Here is a 20,996-nt window from a genome sequence, read left to right as displayed (position 1 = left end):
TTGTGTTGGCTGACACGACTCTTCAACGTGGCATTGACATCGGGGGCAGTCCCCCTGGATTGGCAGACTGGGGTGGTGGTCCCCCTGTTCAAAAAGGGGGGACCGGAGGATGTGCTCCAATTACAGGGGAGTCACACTCTTAAGCCTCCCCGGCAAGGTCTATTCGGGGGTGCTGGAGAGGAGGGTCTGTCGGATAGTCGAACCTCGGATTCAGGAAGAGCAGTGTGGTTTCCGTCCTGGTCGTGGAACGCTGGACCAGCTCTACACCCTCAGCAGGGTCCTGGAGGGTGCATGGGAGTTCGCCCAACCAGTCTACATGTGCTTTGTGGACTTGGAGAAGGCGTTCGACCGTGTCCCTCGGGGGGCCCTGTGGGGGGTTCTCCGGGAATACGGGGTGCCGGGCCCTTTGATACGGGCTGTCAGGTCCCTGTATGACCGGTGTCAGAGTCTGGTCCGCATTGCCGGCAGTAAGTCGGGCTCATTTCCGGTGAGAGTTGGACTCCGCCAGGGCTGCCCTTTGTCACCGATTCTGTTCATTACCTTCATGGACAGAATTTCTAGGCGCAGCCAAGGTGTTGAGGGGATCCGTTTTGGTGGCCTTAGGATTGCGTCTCTGCTTTTTGCAGATGATGTGGTCCTATTGGCTTCATCAGGTCGTGATCTGCAGCTCTCGCTGGATCGGTTCGCAGCCGAGTGTGAAGCGGCCGGGATGGGGATCAGTGCCTCCAAATCCGAGGCCATGGTCTTGAGCCGGAAAAGGGTAGAGTGCCTTCTCCGGGTCAGGGGGGGTGTCCTGCCCCAAGTGGAGGAGTTTAAGTATCTTGGGATCTTGTTCACGAATGAGGGAACAAGGGAGCGGGAGATCAACAGGCGGATTGGTGCAGTGTCTGCCGTGAAGCGGGCGCTGTACCGGTCCGTCGTGGTGAAGAGAGAGCTGAGTCAAAAAGCGAAGCTCTCGATTTACCGGTCGATCTACGTTCCTACCCTCATCTATGGTCATGAACTCTGGGTCATGACCGAAAGAACGAGATCGCGGATACAAGCGGCCGAAATGGGTTTCCTCCGTAGGGTGGCTGGGCTCTCCCTTAGAGATAGGGTGAGAAGCTCGGTCATCCGGGAGGGACTCGGAGTAGAGCCGCTGCTCCTCCACGTCGAGAGGAGCCAGTTGAGGTGGCTTGGGCATCTGTTTAGGATGCCTCCTGGACGCCTCCCTGGTGAGGTGTTCCGGGCACGTCCCACCGGGGGGAGGCCCCGGGGAAGACCCAGGACACGCTGGAGAGACTATGTTTCTCGGCTGGCCTGGGAACGCCTTGGGGTTCCTCCTGTAGAGCTGGAAGAAGTGGCTGGGGAGAGGGAAGTCTGGGCCTCCCTTCTTAAGCTGCTGCCCCCGCGACCCGACCCCGGATAAGCGGAGGAAGATGGATGGATGGATATATTCATATACTCTACCCTAACTTCTTCTAAACATACATTCACACATTCACACTTAAAAATATATACATATTTGTTCACAGCTTTGTATATCATTCCTTCACTCACAAACACACTTACTATAATTAAATTCTATGAAATAATTTCGTTTTCTTTAGAAATCGAATAATTATTTGTATGTGTTTACTCCCTAAATTTTTCCTCAGTATATCTAATAAATTAACCTTCTCCTTAATGTCTTCAAACTCTCTCCTCATATATCTTCTCTTTTTCATATTTATGACATTCTAATATAACATGTTGTATGGTTTCATATTTATCACAGAAATCACATTTGCCCGTTTTATGTTTTTGTATTTTAAAAAGTGTATAATTAAGTCCTGTATGACCAAATCTTAACCTTGTTATCAATCTTTCCTCATTTCTATTTCTTCTTCCATTTCTTCTTTCTCCTACCTTCTTCTGAATTTTATAAAACCATCTTTCTGTTTTATCTTCATCCCACCTTTTTTGCCAAACTTCCATTAGTTTCTCTTTAATAATACTTTTTCCTTCTGATTTACTTATTTTAACTATAAAACTAATAGAATGTTAAATTGCCCTTTTTGCCATTTTATCTGCCCTCTCGTTTCCTTCTACCCCAATATGTGCTGGAACCCACACAAATGTAACTATCAGCCCCATGTTTCATATTCTGAACAGTGTATGATATATTTCTAATAAAATGTCCATCCTACTATCTGTTTGGTTATTTTTTAAACTTAACAATGCAGAGCTTGAATCTGAACATATTATTGTTTTTAATGGTTTTATGTCTTCTACCCATTGTAACACTAATAATATTGCCAACATTTCTCCTGTGTATACTGATAATCCATCTTTAATTCGTTTTCCTATTTTTATTTTGAATTCTGGTACTACAAATGCTATTCCTAGTTTCTAAGTTATTTTTGATGCATCAGTATAAATTTGAATATATTGATAATATTTATCTAAATGTAATTGCACTGAACATCTATCTACAGCACTTGATTCATCTTATTTCTTTTCCATTATTGACATATCTACTGTTGCTTCTGGTAGAATCCAGGGAGGTATAATTGATACTGGTGTTGTTTGACTCATTTCTAAACTATTCATTTTACATTTTTTTATTTTATTTTCAATCGGTCTCCGACAGTCACGTGACATTTGTTGCTAAGACGCCATTTTTGGTGGAAAAGGCGTAGTGTAAACAACCGCAGCATAGCTAAACGAAGGACTAAAGGATTGAGTTTGTTTCTCTGACTATATGGAAAAAAGTAAGCAGAATGCGAAATTACCGTACCGGTGTCGTGCCAAGGTAGTTATCCCTGCGAAAATTTGTATCCCCTCGTCGGGAGCGCGCACGGAGTAGGAAGAACAACCCGAGTGAACTCCGCTTCAATTCCAACGTGCAGAACTTGAAATTTGAAAGGTTTTACGTGTTTGAAAGTTGAGCTTTACTGTTTTATTCTTTATTTCACGTGTTGTAGCAGAATATCGCCAGTGATATTGATTTAAAACTGATTATAAAACACAAACGTTTGCTTGAAAGCTGGTCGCTGACAGCAGTGTCTACTCCTCCCTCTGAAAGCAAAAAGATCCTTGTTCTTTTCCACAGGTTCATTAAAAAAATCTCTCATTGTTTCACAGTGTCCAAATGTTCTCATCCCATTGAAAACTGTTGTAAACCATATACTTGTAATAAAAATGAAATAGAAAATGGAGTGCACGTGTAATCATTAAAGACTATATGCAGAAGGAAATAATTTTTTCCTGGTTGAAATTTAGTACTTAAATCTATTTTTTATATTCTATATTTGTGTTTATAGTAACGTACAATTTATCTATGTTGTACTATCCTTAATAAACAGTTTGTGTTCTAACATCAGCCGTTTTATTTCATCCCATTTTGCCACAATTGGCAATATGGGATAAAATAAAACCTGCTGTAATCTGTTCCCCCTGTCTAAATCAGACAAAAAAGGCCCCAGCTTTTTCATTTTTGGCTTATAAGCATATTTTATGATGACAATTTATTCCTGAAACTTTGGATGTGATTGACCTTTATTTCTTAAAGTTATAAGGGGGGAACAAATTATAGCAGGCCACCTGCTGTAATCTGTTCCCCCCTGTCTAAATCAGGCCAAAAAGGTCCCAGCTTTTTCATTTTTTGCATCATAAAAGACGCTTATAAGCCAAAAATGAATCAACTCCAAAGTTTCAGGAGTTAGTTGTCATCATAAAAGATGCTTATAAGCCAAAAATGAAAAAGCTGGGACCTTTTTTGCCTGATTTAGACAGGGTGAAACAGATTATAGCAGGTGGCCTGCTATAATTTGTTCCCCCGTTATAACTTTAAGAAATAAAGGTCAATCACATCCAAAGTTTCAGGAGTTAGTTGTCGTCATAAAAGATATTTTTAAGCCAAAAATGAAAAAGCTGGGACCTTTTTTGCCTGATTTAGACAGGGGGAACAGATTATAGCAGGTGGCCTGCTATAATTTGTTCCCCCTTATAACTTTAAGAAATAAAGGTCAATCAACTCCAAAGTTTCAGGAGTTAGTTGTCATCATAAAAGATGCTTATAAGCCAAAAATTAAAAAGCTGGGACCTTTTTTGCCTGATTTAGACAGGGTGAAACAGATTATAGCAGGTGGCCTGCTATAATTTGTTCCCCCGTTATAACTTTAAGAAATAAAGGTCAATCAACTCCAAAGTTTCAGGAGTTAGTTGTCGTCATAAAAGATATTTTTAAGCCAAAAATGAAAAAGCTGGGACCTTTTTTGCCTGATTTAGACAGGGGGAACAGATTATAGCAGGTGGCCTGCTATAATTTGTTCCCCCTTATAACTTTAAGAAATAAAGGTCAATCAACTCCAAAGTTTCAGGAGTTAGTTGTCGTCATAAAAGATATTTTTAAGCCAAAAATGAAAAAGCCGGGACCTTTTTTGCCTGATTTAGACAGAGGGAACAGATTATAGCAGGTGGCCTGCTATAATTTGTTCCCTCCTTGTAACTTTAAGAAATAAAGGTCCATCACATCCAAAGTTTCAGGAATAAATTGTCATCATAAAAGATGCCTATAAGCCAAAAATGAAAAAGCTGGGGCCTTTTTTGTCTGATTTAGACAGGGGGGACAGATTACAGCAGGTTTTATTTCATCCCATACTGCCAGTTCTGGCAATATGGGATGAAATAAAATGGCTGATGTTAGAAGACAAACTGTTTATTAAGGATAGTACAACATAGATAAATTGTACGTTACTATAAACACAAATATAGATTTAAGTACTAAATTTCAACCAGGAAACAATTATTTTCCTTCTGCATATAGTCTTTAATGATTACATGTGCACTCCATTTTCTATTTCATTTTTATTACAAGTATATGGTTTACAACAGTTTTCAATGGGATGAGAACATTTGGACACTGTGAAACAATGAGAGATTTTTTTAATGAACCTGTGGAAAAGAACAAGGATCTGTTTGCTTTCAGAGGGAGGAGTAGACACTGCTGTCAGCGACCAGCTTTCAAGCAAACGTTTGTGTTTTCTTATTAGTTTTAAATCAATATCACTGGCGATATTCTGCTATAATATGTGAAGTAAAGAATCAAACAGTGAAGCTCAACTTTCATACACGTAAAACCTTTCAAATTTCAAGTTCTGCACGTTGGAATTGAAGCGGAGTTAAGTCGGGTTGTTCTTCCTACTCCGTGCGCGCTCCCGACGAGGGGATACAAATTTTCGCAGGGATAACTACCTTGACATGACACCGGGACTGGCAGCCTCCGACACAACACGATCGTGTCATTTCTGGTAAATAATTGTGCCGAAAGAACAGCCGCGTGTGGGTTATCTCGACTTTCCACCTATTATGGTGGTTTTTCCACGATGCACCGCGCCCGAGGTAAACATTGACGTCACCTGGCGCAGACCGATTGTCCATCCAGACACAAGTTGGTCTTGCGAGTCCTTCCGTATAACAATGACGTCGTATGTGATTGGAGGAGCCTGATGAGCCTTCGACTCCTCGTCCAATCACGTGTGAGCTTTTGTGCACCACTACTACTACTCGCGAGACCAGCATACAGAAGAACTTCATCTCCAGTTCCTTTGTTTGGATTTTGCTGGAACGTGAACAATGGCTGCACGACGTCTCGCGTTCAACTCGCCTTCAACTATGGCAAGCCAAGAAGGTCACATTTCGGATTGAATATGGCAAGCCAAAAAGGTCACATTTCGCATTGAATTGTCGCGTTAAGATTGAAGTTAACCCGCAAAAAACGCGCGTTCTCCCGAGATTACGCCGCTTTTTACGCCGTCTTTTACCAACAAGCGCCGCCTTTTACGCGCGTCATGATAGTACCGCAAGACGCGCGTTAAATACGCGTTGTGTCGGTTGTGTCGGTATATATATATATATATATGTATATATATGTATATATATATATATATTATAATATATATATTTATATGTATATGTAGGAGACAGAGAACATGAGCTATGGGGATTATCAAACCTCCACTGGCTCAACTAAGCAAGTTTTTTCTCATTGCACAAATAAAACTTTTAATAAGAAATGTTCCTGTTAATTTAATTTTAACAGCAGTATTATTATTCCTAATATGATAATGATGTCCTTCCTTCTTTTCCCACAGCCAATGCATTTGAACTGGTTGCATCCAATCTCTGATCAAGGCAGCCAGACCAAGAAAGTTCAGCACAGATCTGCTTTGTGGAAAACTGCACAGAGCTCAATGTTGCAGCATTGCCAGAATTCACTGCATTGCCGTTTCACAAAGCCTTAATTTGAGGAATATATCCACTACTTACACTTTGCTGTTATTTTGAATCCATTCCATGCCTATTTTCACGTAAAAACGTTTTGCATCAACATGCATCGCCAACTAATGTTTTGTATTCACAGGTATTAGTAGGAATGTTCCACCACCTAATACTACCGAGAGGTGGCGTGGTGGCTTGAGTGACCGCATTCAATACGATCCTTTTGCTTCGTGGCAGGTTCGAATCCGGCAGAGGCCGTCCGACTTTTCCCTTTATATTCTGTCTTGTCTCCAACCAAGCCCATTTATTTATTTATTTTTTTTCTGAGAATGTAATCATAAATGTAGCCTACTTTACTGTTTTTGATCCATCGCCATGCATTCTGTCATGTAAAAACTTTTTATATTGTACTAATAAAATGACAATAAAGGGCACACTTGTCTTCCAGAAAATGTGTCGGTCTGACTTGTTTTCTGTATATTTTCCTGCATATCACCAACCTTTTTCCATAATGCTTTATACAGCCATGGAGCAACTGCTGTTAAAATTAAATTAACAGGAACATTTCTTATTAAAAGTTTTATTTGTGCAATGAGAAAAAACTTGCTTAGTTGAGCCAGTGGAGGTTTGATAATCCCCATAGCTCATGTTCTCTGTCTCCTACATATACATACATATACATATAAATATATATATTATAATATATATATATATATACATATATATATATATATATATATATATATATATATATATATATATATATATATATATATATATACAGGTGCTGGTCATAAAATTAGAATATCATGAAAAAGTAGATTGATTTCAGTAATTCCATTTAAAAAGTGAAACTTGTATATTATATTCATACATTACATACAAACTCATATATTTCAGATGTTTATTTTGTTTAATTTTGATGATTACAAATGACAACAAATGAAAATCTCAAATTCATCATATCAGAAAATTAGAATATTACTGAAGACCAATAAAAACAAAGGATTTATAGAAATGTTGGCCAACTGAAAAGTATGAACATGAAAAGTATGAGCATGTACAGCACTCAGTATTTAGTTGGGCCTCCTTTGGCCTGTATTACTGCAGCAATGCGGCGTGGCATGGAGTCGATCAGTCTGTGGCACTGCTCAGGTGTTATGATAGCCCAGGTTGCTCTAATAGTGGCTTTTAGCTCTTCTGAATTGTTGGGTCTGGTGTATTGCATCTTCTTCTTCACAATACCCCATAGATTTTCTATGGGGTTAAGGTCAGGAGAGTTTGCTGGCCAATTAAGAACAGGGATACCATGGTCCTTCAACCAGGTACTGGTAGCTTTGGCACTGTGTGCAGGTGCCAAGTCCTGTTGGAAAATGAAATCTGCATCTCCAAAAAGTTGGTCAGCTGCAGGAAGCATGAAGTGCTCTAAAACTTCCTGGTATGTGGCTGCGTTGACCCTGGACCTCAGAAAACACAATGGACCAACACCAGCAGATGACATGGCACCCCAAACCATCACTGACTGTGGAAACTTTACACTGGACTTCAAGCAACGTGGCTGAAGTGCCTCTCTTCTTTTCCTCCAGACTCTGGGACCTTGATTTCCAAAGGAAATGCAAAATTTACTTTCATCAGAGAACATGACTTTGGACCACTCACCAGCAGTCCAGTCCTGTTTCTCTTTAGCCCAGGCAAGACGCTTCTGACGCTGTCTGTGGTTCAAGAGTGGCTTGACACAAGGAATGCGACAGCAGAAACCCATGTCTTTCATACGTCTGTGTGTGGTGGTTCTTGAAGCACTCACTCCAGCTACAGTCCACTCTTTGTGAATCTCCCCCACATTTTTGAATGGGTTTTGTTTCACAATCCTCTCCAGGGTGCGGTTATCTCTCTTGCTTGTACACTTTTTTCGACCACATCTTTTCCTTCCCTTCGCCTCTCTATTAATGTGCTTGGACACTGAGCTCTGTGAACAGCCAGCCTCTTTAGCGATGACCTTTTGTGTCTTGCCCTCCTTGTGCAAGGTGTCGATGGTCGTCTTTTGGACAACTGTCAAGTCAGCAGTCTTCCCCATGATTGTGTAGCCTATAGAACTAGACTGAAAGACCATTTAAAGGCTTTTGCAGGTGGTTTGAGTTAATTAGCTGATTAGAGTGTGGCACCAGGGGCCATCAATTTTGAACCTTTTCACAATATTCTAATTTTCTGATATGATGAATTTGAGATTTTCATTTGTTGTCATTTGTAATCATCAAAATTAAACAAAATAAACATCTGAAATATATGAGTTTGTATGTAATGTATGAATATAATATACAACTTTCACTTTTTAAATGGAATTACTGAAATCAATCTACTTTTTCATGATATTCTAATTTTATGACCAGCACCTGTATATATATATATATATATATATATAAACCACGTCACATAAATGTTCTTTCAGTCTGCAGATGGCGCCATATAACGAGTAGGCTACTGGCAGAGCAGCAAACAGGTGTTTGCACCAAAGCTGTGGAACAATATAGGCAAGGTGTGTCTCTTTTTCAAGAGAGAACTAGATACTGGATTCTTTCATCTTTTTTATTTATTATGAACTATTATCTATTTCCCACTACCTTTGACCACTAGTCAGTACCTTTACTTATGTGTACTAGAACAAGATCCAAATGTGCAAGAGTCTAACTACATTTTCATTGTGGAGTAGGAGACAAGGTATGGGTGCAGCACCTTCCATTGGTGGTGTATCCAGAAAACAGGTACTACGTTATTTAGATGTTACATTTAATTTTAACAGCAGTTGTTCCGTGGCTGCAGAAAGCATTATGAGCTTGGGAAAAGGTTAGTGACATGCAGGAAACATACAGAAAACAAGTCAGACAGACACATTTTCTGGAGGATAAGTGGCCCCTTTAATGTCATTTTATTAGCACTATGTAAAAAGTTGTTACATGACAGAATGAATGGCAATGGATCAAAAACAACAGAGAAGTGGGCTACATATATGGATTATATTCTTAGTTAAAGGCAAGAGAGAATATCAAAGGCATAGGTTTGATTTCAGCTTTGGCAGGGACACTATTGGTCTTCAGTTTCATTGGTCTAATGTCATTGGTCCTTTGCAAAAAGATGCATACTCTTATTTTTTATGCTTAATGTGAGCATCAGGCTTTGATGTGTTTAAAGAGAACAGCATAATTTCTTCCTAGATTAATACAAATCTTATAAGCACTACACTCACTAGATGCTGTTTAGCAATGTTTGAAGCATCACTGGCTCTGATCAATGTGCAATTAGGACTTTTTCCACTTTGAAAATGTTTGCATTTAAACTTACCAGTAAGACAGAAGGTAAATACATTCCTATTTAACCAAATATAGTCTAAATATGCCTGTTATATGTTGACGTATCGTGTTTTCTTTTGAAGATGTATAACTGTACAGAGGTAAACAGGTGAAACCCACTCTTATTCTAGGCTAAAACAGGCGAAAGCTTCTGACTGCAGTTCTGTGAAGAAGCAGGAGATAGTTTGGATTTTTGGAACTTGAGAAATGAAAGTAACCAAAGTTAGGATTTCTTTTATAAAACAAAATATTCTGAGTCAGACAGGAGTTCTGAAAACTGCTGTTGAAATGAGCAGTCTGTAATCTATCAACATTTCTGATTCCCTTTCACCAATATTTCTTTTCTATTACTGTTTTCTGTTTTTTGACGGCAGTTCAGGTGTATATAAAAGCTTTTAATTTATTTTGTAGAACATTACAACACGAGAAGGATGCTGACATTCTTCTGTTTTTTTGTTTTCCACATAATATATATATATATATATATATATATATATATATATATTATAATATATATATATATATATATATATATATATATATATATATATATATATATATATATATATATATATATATATATATATATATATATATATATATATATATATATATATATATATATATATATATATATATATATATATATACAATATGCAATACACCAGACCCAACAATTCAGAAGAGCTAAAAGCCACTATTAGAGCAACCTGGGCTATCATAACACCTGAGCAGTGCCACAGACTGATCGACTCCATGCCACGCCGCATTGCTGCAGTAATACAGGCCAAAGGAGGCCCAACTAAATACTGAGTGCTGTACATGCTCATACTTTTCATGTTCATACTTTTCAGTTGGCCAACATTTCTATAAATCCTTTGTTTTTATTGGTCTTCAGTAATATTCTAATTTTCTGATATGATGAATTTGAGATTTTCATTTGTTGTCATTTGTAATCATCAAAATTAAACAAAATAAACATCTGAAATATATGAGTTTGTATGTAATGTATGAATATAATATACAAGTTTCACTTTTTAAATGGAATTACTGAAATCAATCTACTTTTTCATGATATTCTAATTTTATGACCACCACCTGTATGTATATATATATATATATATATATATATATATATATTATAATATATATATTTATATATATATATATATATATATATATATATATATATATATATATATATATTTATATGTATATGTAGGAGACAGAGAACATGAGCTATGGGGATTATCAAACCTCCACTGGCTCAACTAAGCAAGTTTTTTCTCATTGCACAAATAAAACTTTTAATAAGAAATGTTCCTGTTAATTTAATTTTAACAGCAGTTGCTCCATGGCTGTATAAAGCATTATGGAAAAAGGTTGGTGATATGCAGGAAAATATACAGAAAACAAGTCAGACCGACACATTTTCTGGAAGACAAGTGTGCCCTTTATTGTCATTTTATTAGTACAATATAAAAAGTTTTTACATGACAGAATGCATGGCGATGGATCAAAAACAGTGAAGTAGGCTACATTTATGATTACATTCTCAGAAAAAAAATAAATAAATAAATGGGCTTGGTTGGAGACAAGACAGAATATAAAGGGAAAAGTCGGACGGCCTCTGCCGGATTCGAACCTGCCACGAAGCAAAAGGATCGCATTGAAGGCGGTCACTCAAGCCACCACGCCACCTCCCGGTAGTATTAGGTGGTGGAACATTCCTACTAATACCTGTGAATACAAAACATTATTTGGCGATGCATGTTGATGCAAAACGTTTTTACGTGAAAATAGGCATGGAATGGATTCAACATAACAGCAAAGTGTAAGTAGTGGATATATTCCTAAAATTAAGGCTTTGTGAAACGGCAATGCAGTGAATTCTGGCAATGCTGCAACATTGAGCTCTGTGCAGTTTTCCACAAAGCAGATCTGTGCTGAACTTTCTTGGTCTGGCTGCCTTGATCAGAGATTGGATGCAACCAGTTCAAATGCATTGGCTGTGGGAAAAGAAGGAAGGACATCATTATCATATTAGGAAAACGCGCGTTAAATACGCGCGTTCTGAGCGACACAACGCGCGTATTTAACGCGCGTCTTGCGGTACTATCATGACGCGCGTAAAAGGTGGCGCTTGTTGGTAAACGACGGCGTAAAAAGCGGCGTAATCTCGGGAGAACGCGCGTTTTTTTGCGGGTTAACTTCAATCTTAACTCGACAATTCAATGCGAAATGTGACCTTCTTGGCTTGCCATACAAGATGGCGGCTCTGCAGTCGAACATCTGTGCGGGAGAGACGAACTCGAGGAAGAGAAGACGGGTGCACAACCCCACGCTAGCGGTAAATATATGTTCGATTACTGCTAGCTATGCTAAAAGCAGCCTAGCTTAGCTAGGTGAGCTAAAGACAACCTAGCCTAGCTAGGTAAGCTAAAAGCAGCCTAGCCTAAAGCTACGGCTAATAGTAGCCTTGCAAGAACAAGCTTTATTAAAGTGTATTTTTGTGATTCACAGGAAGCAGTACGCCGTCTTCACAACTCGGAGACAAATTGCAGGCGCTATGAACCGGAGCAAGGGTAAGATTTAAAGAATATGCTTTCATTCTGCGGTAAAATGAAATAGATACGGATGGATACCGATCATAGCTGTACATTTTGTTTTCACAGACTAATCTCGCCTCACAATGAGGCGGTGACCTCCTATTTGCTCGGAGCCATATCAGCAAGTCCAGATTTGCACAATGTTGATAAAGACGACATTGTGTGTAAGTGACTTGTTTTAATGTTTTCTCCTTCCTTCTTACTGTGACTTGCGTTTGGTTTTTTTTATTCATACCACTCTCATTTAATTGTTTTCCAGCTGCCTGTAAGACGTATTTTGAGACGGTACGCAGGAGCTTCAGATATATGCTGCCAGCGAACACGTTGCGTGCGGAAGCTGCCAAGCAATCTGCTCGGAGTCGAGTTAGAAGAAAGAGGGTAAGACTTTATATGGTGACTATTTTTCAGGTGCATTGATAGATGTGTTGTGTACGCAGTGCATCCCATCGCATAGTGCTGATTCATTGTTTTTTTTTCGACCAGTTAGATAATTTAGAAAAAGTATTAGAACAAAAGGAGGCAGTAATTCAGGAAAAGGAGGAGTTAATTCAGGAATTTCAGGGAAAAGGGACCAAACAGAGAAAAGATAAAAGCTTAAAACTCTACCTGAAAAAGGCTGATGCCAAAAAGCTTAAAGGAAGAGCCGATTAGTTTAAAAGCAGAGAACCTTGAATTACTCAAGACACTCAACGACAAAGAATATAACATTCAAAAGTTGAAAGATGAGATTAGAAAATTTAAATTACAAAAGAAATGTAAATTGCCTGAAATTACTCCTCCTGTGTCTAAAATAAAATCCCAGATACCAGCTCACTTGGTCAAGCCCTAATAAGGTCAACCTGTAATCTGAATGGCGTTTTGTTCTACCAATTCTGCTTTTATCCTTTTATTTTATTTTTAGAATATATAAAACATATATATTATTTTTATTTTTAAAGTTCTGTTTAATCTCAGCATGTTCATTTTTCCCCCTCGTATATCATTTTCCAAAAAATGTTTTTTTATTTTTAATCTTATCGATCTATCTATCTATCTATGTATCTATCTATCTATCTATGTATATATCTATGTATATATCTATCTATGTATCTATCTATCTATCTATGTATATATCTATCTATCTATCTGTATGTGTATATATATATATATATATATATATATATATATATATACTGAACCGAACCGAAAACCGTGACCACAAAACCGTCAACCAAACCTAATGTGACTCTGAAATTCCTACTGTTTGAACCGAAATTAGCAAATAGCTGATAGGTAAAAAGCTTTTCAGTAGTGTATATAAAAGGTAAAGCTTTTCTCCAGTTTATATGATCAGCCCATTAATTCATTAAAAAATGTATTTGAATTCTACCACATGTTGACCAAGTTCATCACTTCGGTAACATAGTCACAGGCCCTTCGCTAGAAGGCAAGCAAACCAAGCAATTGCTTGGGGCCCCGAGCTGGCCAGGGGCCCCAAGACAACGACTGGTTAAGAATAAAATGCAATGACAAACTGTGAGTGGCGCTTTAATAGTCAAAGCAGTAAAGTGCAACGACACTGGATAAAATAGCTCTACTTGTCTTGTACAAATGGCGTAATGTCTCAGCAGGAAGGCTAGCTTAGCAAAAATGTTTATTATGTTAACTACCTGCCTGACGGCCAATGCTGCTTGTAACAGACTAGCTTGTAACAAGTTAGCGCAACTTTTTTTCGAACGGACGGAACATGGTTACTTACTGTAATATGTTTGGCACTTGAGATCAGTTCATCTCTCCACACCTTTCCAGACCATGTAGCTACTTCCCCATTTGACATGCTTAATTACATATACAGTGAGAGGCTACTGGATTTGTACAGTAATTTAAGCATTGCTTTGCGTCTACTCCTGACTCTCCCTGTGTCAGTGGCCTCTGGTGAGAGGAGCTTTTCAGCTTTGAAGCTGATAAAAAATTACATGAGGTCCACTATGGACCAAGAAAGGCTCCCAGGACTGGCACTTATGTCAATTGAGCGTGATGTTCGCCAGTCTTTGGACATGGAGGACATTGTGGTTGCCTTTGCTGAAGCCAAGGCTCGCAAACAGCAGTTTTAGATCATTTTCACATGATGGCCTGAAAGGTTAATCTCTTGTCTGTGTGTGTGTGTACTTGTATTTATGTTGGATTTTTAAATTACTATTACAACCTGCACTTTTTATAGTTTGAACGATGCATCCTTTTTCTGCATAAGATGGCAGGGTTTTATTTTATCACTTTGTGAGAACTGAAAAATTTTAATTTTTGTGTGTGTGTGAGTGTGTGTGTGTGTGGGAATAGAACCTATGACGTCACAAAACCAGTAAGCTAGGGTCTATAAGGAATTCAAACCATATGGGAGTCATTTCACCTGAGGTAAGGCAACTGAGCGGTTCACAGTTCACAGTTTTGACCTTTTGAACAACTTTTTGTCGGATTACCTTTAGTCTGATCTTTTAACCAGTGGATAAAGTGTGTACATTGTGTGAAACTACCTTCCTGTATATAAGCAATGGATCCCTCAACTCAATAAAAATGATTAATTAAGCTAGCAAATAAGGACAGGATAATTGATAACCTGACGGCACGACTGCATAAACGCGACAAGGACTTTGACAAATTAAAGGTAAAATTTGAAGAAAGTTTGAAAGAAGTTAAAAGAATAACAGAATGTAAAAGAGCGTTAGCTAAAATCAAAAAATCTAATTAGTCTCAGATAGAAAAACTAAATGAGGAGCTTGAAACAATTAAAACAAAGAACAAAAGCCTGGAGAACGAAGTTAAAACGCTGAGTGAGAATTTGGTAAATTGTGAAAAATCCCTTAATGACTTTCAAACACAGCTTTCCAATAACCAGCAACAGATGACTGGACTATTGAAACAGTTAGAGACTAATAAAAGAAAGTCAAATGAAAAAAATTAGTGATTACAAGGAAAAACTGGCAGCAGCTCATAAAGAACTGAACATTTTTCAAAAAGTAGCGGCAGATAAATATGAGAGCCTAGATACAGAATTAAAATGTCGCCCAGAGTGTCATAAATATGAGACAATAATCACGACACAGAAACAAGAAATTTGCAAACTGAACCTGGATATTGAAACACTTGACAATAACGTATCTGGTTTGAGTGAAAATTTAAGACAGGAAAAAGCTAAATATCAGAAGTTAGAAGAAGTTTGTAATAAGTACAAAGAGGATCTAAAAAGAGCATATGTAAATCCTCAAGTTAACAATATTCGCACTCTCAGAAACCAGTTGGATCATTTAAAAAAAGCATTAGCAGAAAAAGAGGCAGTAATTCAGCAAAACGAGACGGTAATTCAGGAACTTCAGGGAAAAGTGACCCAACAGGAAAAAGATGAAAGCATAAAACTCTACCTGAAAAACAATGATGCCAAAAAGCTTAAGGAAGAGTTGATTAGTTAGAAAAGCAGAGAACGTTGAATTATGGAAGCTTTACGACCAGAAAGATAATTTAAAAGTAGTATTAGCAGAAAAGGAGGCAGTAATTCAGGAAAATGAGAAGTTAATTCAGGAAAAGGAGGAGTTAATTCAGGAACTTCAGGGAAAAGGGACCAGAGAAAAGATAAAAGCTTAAAACTCTACCTGAAAAAGGCTGATGCCAAAAGCTTAAGGAAGAGCCGATTAGTTTAAAAGCAGAGAACCTTGAATTACTTAAGATGCTCAAGGACAAAGAATATCTCATTAAAAAGTTGAAAGATGAGATTAGAAAATTGAAATTGGCAAAGAAATGTAAATTGCCTGAAATGACTCCTCCTGTGTCTGAAATAAAATCCCAGATACCAGCTCACTTGGTCAAGCCCTAATAAGGTCAACCTGTAATCTGAATGGCGTTTTGTTCTACCAATTCTGCTTTTATCTGTTTTTTTTATTTATAGAATATATAAAACATATATTATTTTTATTTTTAAAGTTCTGTTTAATCTCTGCATGTTCATTTTTCCCCCTCGTATATCATTTTCCAAAAAATGTTTTCTATCGCTCTCTCTATCTGTATATATCTATCTATCTATCTGTCTGTATATATCTATCTGTCTGTATATATCTCTGTCTGTATATATCTATCTATCTGTCTGTATATATCTATCTATCTGTATATATCTATCTATCTATCTGTATGTATCTATCTATCTATCTATCTATCTATCTGTATATATCTATCTATCTATCTGTATATATCTATCTATCTATCTGTATATATCTATCTATCTGTATATATCTATCTATCTGTATATATCTATCTATCTGTATATATCTATCTATCTGTATATATCTATCTATCTGTATATATCTATCTATCTGTATATATCTATCTATCTATCTGTATATATCTATCTATCTGTATATATCTATCTATCTGTATATATCTATCTATCTGTATATATCTATCTATCTGTATATATCTATCTATCTGTATATATCTATCTGTCTGTATATATCTATCTGTCTGTATCTATCTATCTGTCTGTATCTATCTATCTGTCTGTATCTATCTATCTGTCTGTATATATCTATCTGTCTGTATATATCTATCTATCTGTATATATATCTATCTGTATATATATATATATATATATATATATATATATATATATATATATACAGAACCGAAAACCGTGACCACACTAAAGGTAAATCCAAAAAACTAAATGAGGAGCTTGAAACAATTAAAACAAAGGAGGAAGAGCCGATTAGTTTAAAAGCAGAGAACCTTGAATTACTTAAGATGCTCAAGGACAAAGAATATCTCATTAAAAAGTTGAAAGATGAGATTAGAATAGTGAAATTGGCAAAGAAATGTAAATTGCCTGAAATTACTCCTCCTGTGTCTGAAATAAAATCCCAGATACCAGCTCACTTGGTCAAGCCCTAATAAGGTCAACCTGTAATCTGAATGGCGTTTTGTTCTACCAATTCTGCTTTTATCTGTTTTTTTATTTATAGAATATATAAAACATGGATATTATTTTTATTTTTAAAGTTCTGTTTAATCTCTGCATGTTCATTTTCCCCCCTCGTATATCATTTTCCAAAAAATGTTTTCTATCTATCTCTCTATCTCTCTATCTGTATATATCTATCTGTCTGTATATATCTATCTATCTGTCTGTATATATCTATCTATCTGTCTGTATATATCTATCTATCTGTCTGTATATATCTATCTATCTGTCTGTATATATCTATCTATCTGTCTGTATATATCTATCTATCTGTATATATCTCTCTATCTATCTGTATATATCTATCTATCTATCTGTATATATCTATCTATCTGTCTGTATATATCTATCTATCTGTCTGTATATATCTATCTATCTGTCTGTATATATCTATCTATCTATTTGTATATATCTATCTGTATATATATATATCTATCTGTATATATATATATATATATATATACTGAACCGAACCGAAAACCGTGACCACACTAAAGGTAAATCCGAAAAACTAAATGAGGAGCTTGAAACAATTAAAACAAAGAACAAAAGCCTGGAGAACGAAGTTAAAACGCTGAGTGAGAATTTGGTAAATTGTGAAAAATCCCTTAATGACTTTCAAACACAGCTTTCCAATAACCAGCAACAGATGACTGGACTATTGAAACAGTTAGAGACTAATAAAAGAAAGTCAAATGAAAAAAATCAGTGATTACAAGGAAAAACTGGCAGCAGCTCATAAAGAACTGAACACTTTTTGAAAAGCAGCGGCACATAAATATGAGAGCCTAGATACAGAATTAAAATGTCGCACAGTAGAGGGTCATAAATATGAGACAATAATCACGACACAGAAACAAGAAATTTGCAAACTGAACCTGGATATTGAAACACTTGACAATAACGTATCTGGTTTGAGTGAAAATTTTAAGACAGGAAAAAGCTAAATATAAGAAGTTACAAGAAGTTTGTAATAAGTACAAAGAGGATCTAAAAAGAGCATATGTAAATCCTCAAGTTAACAATATTCGCACTCTCAGAAACCAGTTGGATCATTTAAAAAAAGCATTAGCAGAAAAAGAGGCAGTAATTCAGCAAAACGAGACGGTATTTCAGGAACTTCAGGGAAAAGTGACCCAACAGGAAAAAGATGAAAGCATAAAACTCTACCTGAAAAACAATGATGCCAAAAAGCTTAAGGAAGAGTTGATTAGTTAGAAAAGCAGAGAACGTTGAATTATGGAAGTTTTAGGACCAGAAAGATAATTTAAAAGAAGCATTAGCAGAAAAGGAGGCAGTAATTCAGGAACTTCAGGAAAAAGTGACCAAATACGAAAAACTCTACCTGAAAATGAATGATGCCAAAAAGCTTAAGGAAGAGTTGATTAGTTCAAAAGCAGAGAACGTTGAATTATGGAAGTTTTACGACCAGAAAGATAATTTAAAAGAAGCATTAGCAGAAAAGGAGGCAGTAATTCAGGAACTTCAGGAAAAAGTGACCGAATACGAAAAACTCTACCTGAGAAGGTATGATGCCAAAAAGCTTAAGGAAGAGTCGAGTAGTTCAACATCAGAGAACTTTACCTTATGGAAGTTTTTCGACCAGTTAGATAATTTAGAAAAAGTATTAAAACAAAAGGAGGCAGTAATTCAGGAAAATGAGAAGTTAATTCAGGAAAAGGAGGAGTTAATTCAGGAACTTCAGGGAAAAGGGACCAAACAGAGAAAAGATAAAAGCTTAAAACTCTACCTGAAAAAGGCTGATGCCAAAAAGCTTAAGGAAGAGCCGATTAGTTTAAAAGCAGAGAACCTTGAATTACTTAAGACGCTCAGCGACAAAGAATATCTCATTAAAAAGTTAAATGATGAGATTAGAAAATTGAAATTGGCAAAGAAATGTAAATTGCCTGAAATGACTCCTCCTGTGTCTGAAATAAAATCCCAGATACCAGCTCACTTGGTCAAGCCCTAATAAGGTCAACCTGTAATCTGAATGGCGTTTTGTTCTACCAATTCTGCTTTTATCTGGTTTTTTATTTATAGAATATATAAAACATGGATATTATTTTTATTTTTAAAGTTCTGTTTAATCTCTGCATGTTCATTTTTCCCCCTCGTATATCATTTTCCAAAAATGTTTTTTATTTTTTTATCTTATCTATCTATCTATCTATCTATCTATCTATCTATCTATCTATCTATCTATCTATCTATCTATCTATCTATCTATCTATCTATCTATCTATCTATCTATCTATCTATCTATCTATCTATCTATCTATCTATCTATCTATCTATCTATCTATCTATCTATCTATCTATCTATCTATCTATCTATCTATCTATCTATCTATCTATCTATCTATCTATCTATCTATCTATCTATCTATCTATCTATCTATCTATCTATCTATCTATCTATCTATCTATCTATCTATCTATCTATCTATCTATCTATCTATCTATCTATCTATCTATCTATCTATCTATCTATCTATCTATCTATCTATCTATCTATCTATCTATCTATCTATCTATCTATCTATCTATCTATCTATCTATCTATCTATCTATCTATCTATCTATCTATCTATCTATCTATCTATCTATCTATCTATCTATCTATCTATCTATCTATCTATCTATCTATCTATCTATCTATCTATCTATCTATCTATCTATCTATCTATCTATCTATCTATCTATCTATCTATCTATCTATCTATCTATCTATCTATCTATCTATCTATCTATCTATCTATCTATCTATCTATCTATCTATCTATCTATCTATCTATCTATCTATCTATCTATCTATCTATCTATCTATCTATCTATCTATCTATCTATCTATCTATCTATCTATCTATCTATCTATCTATCTATCTATCTATCTATCTATCTATCTATCTATCTATCTATCTATCTATCTATCTATCTATCTATCTATCTATCTATCTATCTATCTATCTATCTATCTATCTATCTATCTATCTATCTATCTATCTATCTATCTATCTATCTATCTATCTATCTATCTATCTATCTATCTATCTATCTATCTATCTATCTATCTATCTATCTATCTATCTATCTATCTATCTATCTATCTATCTATCTATCTATCTATCTATCTATCTATCTATCTATCTATCTATCTATCTATCTATCTATCTATCTATCTATCTATCTATCTATCTATCTATCTATCTATCTATCTATCTATCTATCTATCTATCTATCTATCTATCTATCTATCTATCTATCTAGCAGTTAATATTGGGGAACTTTCTGTGTTTACAGATATATTAGGTCAGAGGTGACTTTATCCAGTGGTGACCTTTAATCTGTAACTAAATCAGATGATCGAAAACTAGATTTACAATAGTCAGAGTGCAGACTGGTGTGAAATCAAGTGCCTTTCTGCAGATGTGTTAGAATGAGCTGTTTTGGGTCTTTGCTGCCTTTGCATGTCCTCCCTGTAACTGATCACGGATCAAATAGTGTGAAAATAGGACTGGTGGAGGATGAAATAGGGCATGAATAGAAATAGCTTTGTAGCCTGGCTCCACATTCTCTGGAGGGATTGCTGTGTCAGTTGCCTGGTGTGCAGCGTAAAACTGTCTATTCCTCGTCCAGGTGCATGAGCGTCATCAGCACCGGCCTCTTCCCTTCCAACATGGAAGGAAGGAAATTATACTAAGATAACAAAAGGCTTCAAGTGGTCAGCCTTCTTACAGATCTGCCTTTGATTAAGTGACATTTGTATGGGTTAAGATAACTGTCTATAAAAGCGTATGCATAGGTGTCTGAATTTGT

General features: G+C 36.3%; 1 long non-coding RNA gene across 1 annotated transcript; it reads left to right on the top strand.

The window, feature by feature from the left end:
* The first annotated feature begins 12,304 nt into the window (after positions 1-12,304).
* On the top strand, positions 12,305-19,305 carry LOC119780977. Its single transcript, XR_005280476.1, has 3 exons — positions 12,305-12,360; positions 12,456-12,718; positions 18,844-19,305. It is a non-coding gene; the product is annotated as an uncharacterized LOC119780977 (long non-coding RNA).
* The last annotated feature ends 1,691 nt before the right edge of the window (positions 19,306-20,996 follow it).

Source organism: Cyprinodon tularosa, unplaced genomic scaffold (genome assembly GCF_016077235.1).
Source record: "Cyprinodon tularosa strain WSP-4 unplaced genomic scaffold, ASM1607723v1 ctg1691, whole genome shotgun sequence".
Taxonomy (NCBI): Eukaryota; Metazoa; Chordata; class Actinopteri; order Cyprinodontiformes; family Cyprinodontidae; genus Cyprinodon; species Cyprinodon tularosa.
The sequence above is the reverse complement of the archived record's forward strand: the minus strand, read 5'-3'. Positions and strand labels throughout refer to the sequence as shown.